Raw genomic sequence first — 10,413 nt, 5'->3', positions numbered from 1 at the left:
GACACATGTTATTACCACCAAGTGTTCACACTTTGCCACATTAAGCAGGTGTAATTCAACTCACCTTTCTACTATGGAATAACTTTTTTCTTACATTAAGTGCATAATTAGAGAAAAACCAATACGTGAGCATTAGTTCTAACACTAGCTAAGTCGATAATTTATTTGGTGAACTTGGATAAATTGTGTAACCTCTCTCAGCCTCGGTTTCCTCACTGCCAAAAGGGAAACATTAAAAAAAATTCTGTGTGTTTAGATTTTCTGTTTCTTGCATTTGACTGTTGTAACAAACAATTGTTAGGAAAACTGGTTTAGTTAGTAAATACTTATTACCTCGTGGGTTGTCATGAAGAATATATGAGATATCATACACAAAGTAAACGCGATAATACCTGACTTTTCCCAGTTGCTCGTAGATACTAGTTTTCTTCTCTGCCTTCACCTTCCTGGTGTCGCATCACCGACCATTCAGTGCACCTGATGCTTTGTCCCCCATTCCTCTCCCTGAGCCTTCTTCACTCAAAACTTCTGAGTTCTCTGTAAGACATCTATGATGCTTAATCCACTGGCTCCGAAGCCGGCTTCACGGTGTGGGCCACAGCATCGCACTGCCATGCCTTGCGCTACTTCGCCTGTCCCTAGGTGTTTCTTCATATTTTCTTGTCTTCTCTCCTGATGAGGTCTCATCTCCTGCAGCGTCTAATATCAGGTATGACACAATACATCTTCGTTAAATGGGATGATAATGATTGTCTGACTGGAGCAAATTGAAGTCTTCCCTTCCTTGTGTTACTTTGTGGAAACTTAAGGCATTTAGTGCTTTTATTTTGAAATAAAAGCCCTACATGGGCTTTCTTCTGCCCCTGTAGAAGATGGTTCTAAACTCCCTATTTCACTTGAGGATAAGCCACCTTTTAAACAAGAACAATACTTGCTAATAATATCACACAATTTGAGTAATTAAATTGTAGGTAATTGTCCAAAAAGGTTTAAAATGGCTGTTCACATACATCATTTCACTCAGTCTTCACAACACATTAGTTTAGCATGGTTTTTGGATTACCACTGAATTAGGTTGGAATCTTGACTGTTATCACTTAATAGCGCTGTGGTTTTACATGAGGCACTTAACTTCTTTGACTCGCAGTTTCCTCCCTTGAAAACTTGATAGAAAAACAGAATCACGCTTCTTAGGGTGATTGTAGGAGTCAAATGATGTACAAAAATCATGCACCACAGTCAAAACTTAACCAATGGGAGGAAAGCCATCTAATAAAGTTATTATAATCATTATTTTATGAGAAAATCAGGGCATAGAGTGCAAAGGAAGCAATCAGAAGACTCTGAATAAATAGTTTAGATTTTAAATGCTATGTTCCAATCTACTTCTTCGCCCTTCCAGCGAAGCAGCCTGCAAAAAGCTTCACACTTTCTTTAATTTGATCTTTGTAACCACCCTAAGTGGTTCTGTACCAGACTGCTCTAACTCTGTGGGAAAGTGAATTTTAATGGATGAGTTTTCATGGCTGTTCAAACTAATTGAAATGGCTGGTCAGCATCACAGCCCTGATAGGAGAGAAGTGGAACAGAAATACAAAAGAATAATGCATATGTAAACCTGGCCTAGTGAAGACGAGGCCGAGGGTGCTAACCCAGGGCAGACGCATTTCACAGAGAATCACAGAAATGGAAATCTAAACTCACTCTTACCTGATACTCAAAGGCAGGTCCTTTACTTTTTTAAATTTTAGATAATTGTCCAAAAAGGTACAAAGCAGCCTCAGAAATAAGCAAAGACAGATTTTTTTTACTCCCTCAATTCTCTTCGTGCTTAGGAGGCTAGTTTGCTGATATTATTATTATTATTTTATTATTATTATTTTATTATTATTATTTTAGAAAGGGTAATATTTAATACAGTAGGTAGCATTCACTGAGTGCCTAATTTGTGTTAAACACTATGAAAGCTATTTTAGCACTACTTCTTTCAACAACTTTGCAGTGTAGATATTGTTATTCTTTTATTATAGAAGAGAGTTTTCTGGCTGCAAAGTAGAGTAAGGGCCATGGGTAGAAAAGAATCTCTGGTAAGACAGAAGCTCTAGCTCATGCAGGTGGAATTGTCTTCCTCCTCTCTCCTGATTCCTCTCCCCTTCGCTCTAGTCCTTTCCCTCCCCTTCCTCCTCTTCCTCCTCCCCCTCCTCCTTCCTCTTCCTCTCCTTCTTCTTAGTACTAATTATCTATCTATCTATCTCTATTTATCTATCTGTCTTGCACTGCTGTGGAATGAGACAAGTATGTAATTACCAACAGAGCTGCCTGTAAATACAATAATCATCTTAACTGATGTTTTGTGTTCTTATCTAAACAGAATGTCCTCCTTTCCTCCAGGCATCTCAGGTAATCCCTGGTTATCCTTGAGGCCTTCTCTTGAATAATGGCAACAAGTCTCATACCTTCTTTGAAGTGATTCTGGGAAGTGATTCCCAGGGCCTTGTACTCACATTTCCTTCTGAACTGCTTCTCTGGCCTCCCCTCCATGGCCTTCGCTGGCTTCTGAGCAGTTCATATTTTTGATGACCTTTCACTCTCTTCTTCATGCCCCAAGGTACCCCTGTTACAATACTCCTTATGCTTCAGACTTTACTACAGGGGTAATAGAAGTGAATTAGACCTCAGGATAAGAAACAGGCAAAAATTGAGAGCACCATCACTGGTCTTAGAATCCTTGCTCTTCTCTGCCAGAGCATCTATTTGGGGTTGCCACTTTTCATAGCTCCATCAACCACTGTGTCAGCTATGTGGTAGAACCTGTCATTTCTGTGTAGACTTTGTCTTAATTATTTCCCTCAAAGTACCAGAGACCAATTTAAAAATCACTGTTACTTTATCATACAGAAGAACTGAGCCCCCTTTTTAATTCAACATCTTCCAGACCTGCTAGCCTGGAATCTCCCTTTCATCACCAATAGCATCTTCATAAAAGAGAGATAAATTTTCCCCTGAGAGAGCTTCTGTTCTGACCTTCAGAGAATATAAGCTGCTATCAGTTTTTCTCTTTTTCCTCACTGCATCTTTGTTCCTCCCATATATACATTATCTTTTAAGTATAAAGACCAGAGATCTCATTCCACCATAAAAACCAACACTGAATGAGCAGGAAAAAATATAGCATATTGTGTTGTTTGTGAAAGTAGGGAATATGCCCCTCTGGCATATCTTCATGAGTTCTCATTAATATTTAGACAATTTCAAGGCTGTAAGGGAAAAGACATATCTGGGAAGTTGATGGAAGTTACCCTCCTTCTTGAAATCACCATCAGTCTAATGGGCTCAGCCATCATTCCTGAATAGGCAAGCATCATTTGTTCCACAAATATTCACTGAGCGTATATGAAAATGTCACAGGCACCATTAAGCAACATCGACTTAATGGTCAACAAAGGATTAAAAGCCTTTGTGATGGATGAAATTATACAATTTTGTTCTAAGGGCTATGGGAACATGAAAGAGGAAAACTACTAACTCTGGCTGCAGACTTCAATGAAAAGTTCAACTTCATATTGTCAGATTCCTTCCTCTTCTCTATCCCATTGTTTTGCCCAGTTTATTAAACCACACTGTGATTTGAAAGGTGCATAAGCTAGACTTGAAATTCATATGTATGCATGCTCTGGTTCATGTAAGTTTTGGAGAAAGGAGAAAAGAATGTCCTCTCTAAAGTCGGGCAGCATGGCAGCCTCAGAATTCTACCCCAAGATCATTGGTTCCACCATCAATTTTCCATAGAAAATTGGAGTCAGTGACCAAGTGTTCTTATAGAAGAGGCTGTTAGCGTAGTGGAAAGATTCCACCATTGACCCTTAAGAGACCTGGATTTTGTTAACTCTCAAGTCTTTAACTAACTGAATAACAAAAGTAAGCCTCAGTTTTCTCATCAATAAAATAACGGATTAAGTGATCAGATGATTTTGAAGATCTATTTCAAATGAGAGATCTTGAATCATAACAATCTTCAGAAATATTGCATTTAACTACTTATCACATCCACATAAAGGAGTCAGTCTTATCTACCTGTTGATTTATTCATTTGATTATTCATTCATTCCTAGCATACTGTAGTTAAGATCATGAATTTTATGGCCAAATAGACTTTGATTTGGGATTTGTTTTCTCTACTTTCTAGATAAATGACCTTGGACAGTGAACTTATTAACTTCTTTGTGGTCCTGTTTCCTTATTTCTAAATGAAAGTAATATTACCTTCATCATAGGGCTATTGAAAGGTATATTAGAGTTCTTTACAGAAACAGAACTAACAGAATGTGTTATATATTTTGTGTATTGTATGGATAGATAAAGATATAGATTATGGATAGAGATATAAATAGAGATAGAGATCTAGACCTAGACATTTTAAGGAATTGGCTTATATAATAGTGAAGGCTGGCAAGTCCAAAATCTACAAGCCAGGCTGGCAGAATAGAGACACAGGAAAAAATTGATGCTGCAGCTTGAGTTCCAACACAGTCTTCTGGCAGAGTTCCCTCTTTCTGGGGGGAAATAAGTCTTCTTAAGGCCTACAGTTGATTGAATGAGGCCTACCCACATTACAGAGGGTAAACTGCCTAACTCAAAGTCTAGTGATTTCAAATGTTAATCTTATCTAAAAAATACTTCCCCAGCAACACGTAGACATGTTTGACCAAATATTTAGGTACTAAATTGACATATAAAATTAACCATCACTGAAAATACTGGTAATTTAGTCAAAAAATTGAGCATGATGTCTAACACAGACAACAAATGATAAAAATTAAATATTATTATTACTGCTGTTGTTATTGTCCTTATTAAGTACTTTTTTTTGGCTGGTTCTGAAGACATAATTCACAAGATACAATCTTGGTCCTCAATGAACTTATAGTCTAAACATGGATGTTAATAAGCTACCTGACCATACAATACAGTGTTCTGAATAGTACTGAGAGCAAGAGCACTATTGAGAGATACAGTACTATGAGAAATACATGAAAGGGCCCTTAACTCAGAATGGGTTGAGGGGCAGAGATAACTTAGCAAAGAACTAAAAAGTAAATAATAGTGTAAATGGAGGAAGAAGGAGGAGATGCATGTCAAGGAAATAAGTACAAGGAACTAAAAATTGCAAAGAACATGGTCTAACACAGAACTTCAAGTAGATCATCATTATTAGAATCACAGTACAGAAGAAGCAAGTAAAGACAATAAAGGCAGATGGATTGACAGGGTTAAGCTTGTAAAAGGCTCTTATCAAGCTTAGCAGTTTGGACTTTATCCCCAAAGCAATAATGACCTAAACTATGGTAATGATGTTAGAAAAGGAGAGATGAGACAAATGTGGGAGATCTCAATAGGAGGAATGGATAAGGCTTGATGATTGATTAAATATTTGAGGTGGGGACAGGGAGGAAAGCTGGGACTTAGGAGTGAGCTGGGCTATGTTTAGAAGCTGCTATAACTCTTTTGGATTAAAAAAAGAGAGAGATTTTGAAGAAAGTTGGGTGACTTTACTAATTTATACTTTCTGTTCTACATTTTCCTCATCTGTAAAATAAAGATGATGGACTCAATGCTCTTTGAAAGGCCTTGTCTCACTCTAAAATTCTACAACCCTGTGACTACTTTTTAATTTTGTACATAAATGCATTATTTTTGGAAATGCTCTTCATACTGCCAAGTCAATATCTGCAATAAATAGAATCATCATGCTGTTATTTAACTATGATTTTGCAATTTTTACAGGATGTCACAATGAAAAGATCAGGAAATCAGATAAAACATGCTATATCTTTTATAATGCTCTGTTTGAACTGTCAGAAAAAGAGGGGTGGTTGATGCTGTAGATCTTAAAGATTGGATGAATTGTTCTAACTGCAATCAAAGTCGATAAGCAAACTTCTATGAATAGTGAAACAAAACCGGAAAGCTGATTGGTTAAAAAAAAAAAAAAAAAAAGCATGGGAGAGAGAAATAAGCAAGCTCTTTTTTTCTATTGTGTGTTTGCAAAAAAAAAAAAAAAAAAAAGTACTGACTGCTCTGGTTTCAAGCACTTGGTTTATCTTTTGTAATACCTGGAACCCAGGGTTTGCTCTATACCTTACAGTTTATTTGGTGTGCTAAAAAAGGCCCTGTAGAACGTGAGGGAGAGAAGGAAATCAAATGAAGATGTGAACGGAAAATTAGCCCATATGGTCATTGTATCCCTTCTCAAACTGAACTTGAACCATTATTGAGAAGTCTTTTTTAATAAGAACTAAATGGTGAAAAGATTTTCAGAAATAATTTGGAATAAGCCATTCAGAACCTGGTTGATGGGTTTTTGGAGTCCTTTTTACCTGAAAAACTTAAGGAGCTAAACATTGGCTGTGTTTCAACTATCTGATCTTCTGCTAGAGTGCTGGGAGCAAGTATCTTGCATCCTAAATACCATATTTGAAATTAGTTGCAATTGTTGGTTTGGCCTGCAGAAAACCACTGGAACACAGTTCATCAAAGACTCAGAGTGCACAGTAATGCAGATGACACTCAATCAAGTGTGCAGGGTGGGTAGTGTCTACAATTTGCCAGGTCGCATCTCAAAAATAATCAGCAAATTTGGTTTCAAGTAGTTTTTCCTCATTTTATTGCACCTAATTGTGTAAGTAATCATTACAGACCATATTAGTGACTCTAATTTTTTGGGGGGGAGGGGGGAATCGATGTTCAAGTCTTATGTTGACAAAGTCTGTCATGTAATATTACCACGTTCTGTTATAAAGGCTTGGGATTGACGAAGCGCTAGATAAATCTGATAAATATTTTCATCTCACAATAATAATATTATCTTTATTTCATCATTGGATCAATAATTGGATACTGACTCATATTCTTCCTTGACTTAAATCCCAACCTGAGTTACCTCTTCCTGAAATATATTCTACAATAATCCTTTCTGTTGTATGGCTACAGCTCTAATTTAATGCTCTTTAAAGTGTTTGAATTAGAGATCAATTTTTTTTCTAACAAATGCTACCACAGTGTAAGTTTACTTAAATATCTTAGTAATTTTAGACATCTTATTCCAAGACAATTAATGCATTCAGATAACCCTAGGATCAGTGAACCAGGGTAGAGCTAACCTGGACAATAATGCTTTACAAAATTTTGCTGACGTCGTAGTCAATCTATTTTATTAAAAACCTTTAAAGACATGAACAGTGTTTATTTTTCAAAGTGTTTCAAGTGTTCACTGAGATTTTTAGTTCCTGCTGGTACCCAAATAAGAAAAGTCAGCCAAGGTGAAGCATCTGTCCAGGTACTTTCATGCCAGCATTTGGGGGCCAGTATAGGGGAACAAGCTAGAAATAAAGATGCTTCCTGTGTTGGCAAGGAAAGGAGTGGACCAGAGTGTGAGTCCAAACTCGAGTCATCACAGAATGCAGAGGGGCAGGTCAGGGAAATTGAGTTAAGTGAGCAAGTGCAAAGGGTGGGAATAAGGAACAAGACAAAAAAGAGAGGCAAGTCAAGGGCCACAAATTCTGCTGAATGAGAACCAAATGGGAGCAAGGCAGGACGTGGGACACCAGTGTGACCACAGCCCCTTGTGCAAGGTTCAGGCTCTCTGTCATGGATTCGTAGGCAGGCCAGGCTCAGCTCTGCACAAGCCATGGGATAGCTTTCCTGACCTAGGAGCATTTGTAAGTTGCTTGCAGGCCCAACTCTGATGCCAACTATGGCTTTAAAGGGTAGAGACACATCCTCTCAGGCAAAAGAAGGAAGTCAAGGACCATCTATATCTATGAGCCCAGAGAAGAGAAGAAAGAACATAAAGCATTCCCAAAGAGGCCTAAGAGGGTTTTCAACTCACTTCTATTTTATTTCTAAACCCTTCCTCTTCCCACCAGAATTTTGCTCCTTGTACAGTGGCTTAAATTTATCCTCAGGGTCCATTTTCTCCTTGACCTATATCTGAGGTCTCCTCCTTAGGGAGGATAGCTAGGTGGTGAAGGACAATATAAAGCTTTGAGTGTTCCCTAGGGGTTTGCCTGTGAGGCTCACATTCCCCTCCACTTTGATCTTTCCTAGATTAACCCAGCTACACCACAGACCAACCAGAGTTTACATGGCTGCTACCTGGCCCTCCCAAAGAAACATCATCAGCATATGTCAGAGGAAAACAGCTTTTTTTAGTCCGTGCCGTCAGCTGTCTTATTCATCCGGGGTCACTGACATGGACAACTCAGGCCCTCACATCTCCATGAGAATGACTCTTAAAGTAGCTGCAGAATCCTCTAAAACGTGACAGGACCTCACTTCAAGCCACATTGTACACTAGACAAAGGAAGCTCCCATAGTCTCTTTCCCATCTACTAAATGTTATCAAAATGAAACAAAGCAAAAAATAACTATCCGATTAGATTTTACAGCAAAATCCAGATAATAATAATAATATAGTAACAAAATGTGATGTTACAGTATTAAGATAGCTCAGTAACACACACACATACTTTCTCATACCAGTTCAATCCCCTTTTATCACAGAGAAATTAAAGTCCTAAAACAAACAAACAAACAGAGATGTCCGGATCTGACATTGGCATTTGACAAACAGATGCCAAATCTTCTTCTCTTAGCACGGTAGCCAGGGGTGCTTCCATTAGCATCAAGTTGCTCTTCACAGTCACCGAAGTTAGAGAATTCTAGTTTAAAGTCTCTCATGTGTATCACTTCTGCAAAAGTCCGCACTACGGTATCAACTGAACACGTCAACTACCACAGCAACAGACTCATATCCATACAATTTAGACAAGAAGATCGTCCACTGAGTTTCAATTTTCTTATACCAAAGTGTTTTAGAACATGACCTACAGAAATTAAGGAGCTGTTTAGCAAGGAGGGGAATAGTGGGCACAAGCAGAGAGGCAGCACCATAAAACTAAAGCAGCTCCATTTTAAAAGGTATTTTTATATATTGAGGCTCCCTAGAATATGTCATTCGAAAAATAGGTTCTGGTCTCTGTTAGGTTTTAAAAACTATGGCCTTATAAAATAGTGTTTTCCAAGCTAAAGTAGTGCTCCCAGACAGCAATAAATAACTCCTAATCTAGAATCATATTACTTTTACAGCTGTTGATTTTGGTGGAGTTGGAGGAGAGAGAGGCTGGGAAAAAAAAAACAGGCAGAGAAAAACCAAACAGAATCCAAGAAAAGCATCACTGTTTTTATTCACCAAGTGCAATCAACCAGTCTATGCCAATCGCTCAGGGAACAATTTCACTCCTAGATATTTATTTGAGAGAAGCGAAGGACTTAGTCCACCAAAAGCCTTGTATGGGAATGTTCATTTATTCATCATAGCCACAAACTGGAATCATCCCAGAGGTCCATCAGCAGGACAAACTGTGGTATGTCCATGAATAAAACTACTCAGCAATAAAAATGAATGAACTTTTGTGTGTGTGTGTGTGACAGCAAGGATGGAATTGGAGATTATTATGCTAAGTAAAATAGGCCAGGCAGAGAAAGACAAATACCACGTAATCTCATTTATATGTGGAATCTAATAAACAAAATAAACTGATGAACAAAATAGAAACACAAGCATGGATACATGGAACAGACTGACAGCTGTCAGAGGGGCGGGGGTTGGGGGACTGCATTTAAAAAGGTGAACGGATTAACCAAAAACATATATACATAACACATGGACACAGACAACGGTGTGGTGAGAGCTGGAGGGAAATGGGGGTGGGAGTTAGGTGGAGGTGGGCAAGGGGTAGGGAAATGGGGATGAAGGAGACTTTGGGGCAATGGGTACATGTTGTAGTGTGCAGATATTTTTTCGAGTTGTACACTTGAAACCTGTATGGTTTTGTGAACCCATGTCACCCCAATAAATTCAATTAAAAATATAAATAAATAAATAAATAAATAAATAAATAAATAAATTTTTTTTAAAAAAGAATGAACTACTGATTCAACAACATGAATAAATCTCAAAGCTATTTGCTGAGTAAATAAAGTCAATCCAGACACAAACAAGGATACACTGTATGATTCCATTCATATGAGATTCCAGAATATACAAACCAAATCTATGAGAGAAAAAAAATCAGAACAGTGGTGGTTTCAGGGAAGGCAGGTGACTGGGAAGGGGCACAAAGAAAGTTTCTAGAGTGATGGCAATGTTCTACATTTTAATTATGGTAAGGGTTACACGAGTACAAGGTCTATCTGGAAAAAGTCCAATCATGGTTGGTAAAATGAGAAAAGTTTGCATGACATTGATGTAACCTGGCAGCCAAGGACAGTGGACTGGAATGCACATGCATGAACAATGATGACTTCACTGTACTAGTCAGTGGGGTGGTAGATGCCATTGAGTGAGCATGT

General features: G+C 38.0%; 1 long non-coding RNA gene across 1 annotated transcript in view; it reads right to left on the bottom strand.

Moving 5' to 3' along the window:
* Window positions 1–417: 417 nt before the first annotated feature.
* LOC139440911 (uncharacterized) overlaps window positions 418–10,413 on the bottom strand; it is a 30,497-nt gene continuing 20,501 nt past the window's right edge. The window contains exon 4 of the long non-coding RNA XR_011651208.1: window positions 418–699. This is a non-coding gene — a long non-coding RNA (uncharacterized lncRNA). The remainder of the gene's footprint in view (window positions 700–10,413) is intronic.

This window comes from Desmodus rotundus, chromosome 1, assembly GCF_022682495.2.
Source record: "Desmodus rotundus isolate HL8 chromosome 1, HLdesRot8A.1, whole genome shotgun sequence".
NCBI classification, from domain to species: domain Eukaryota; kingdom Metazoa; phylum Chordata; class Mammalia; order Chiroptera; family Phyllostomidae; genus Desmodus; species Desmodus rotundus.
Note: the sequence above shows the minus strand (reverse complement) of the source record. Positions and strands in the feature narration are given on the sequence as shown.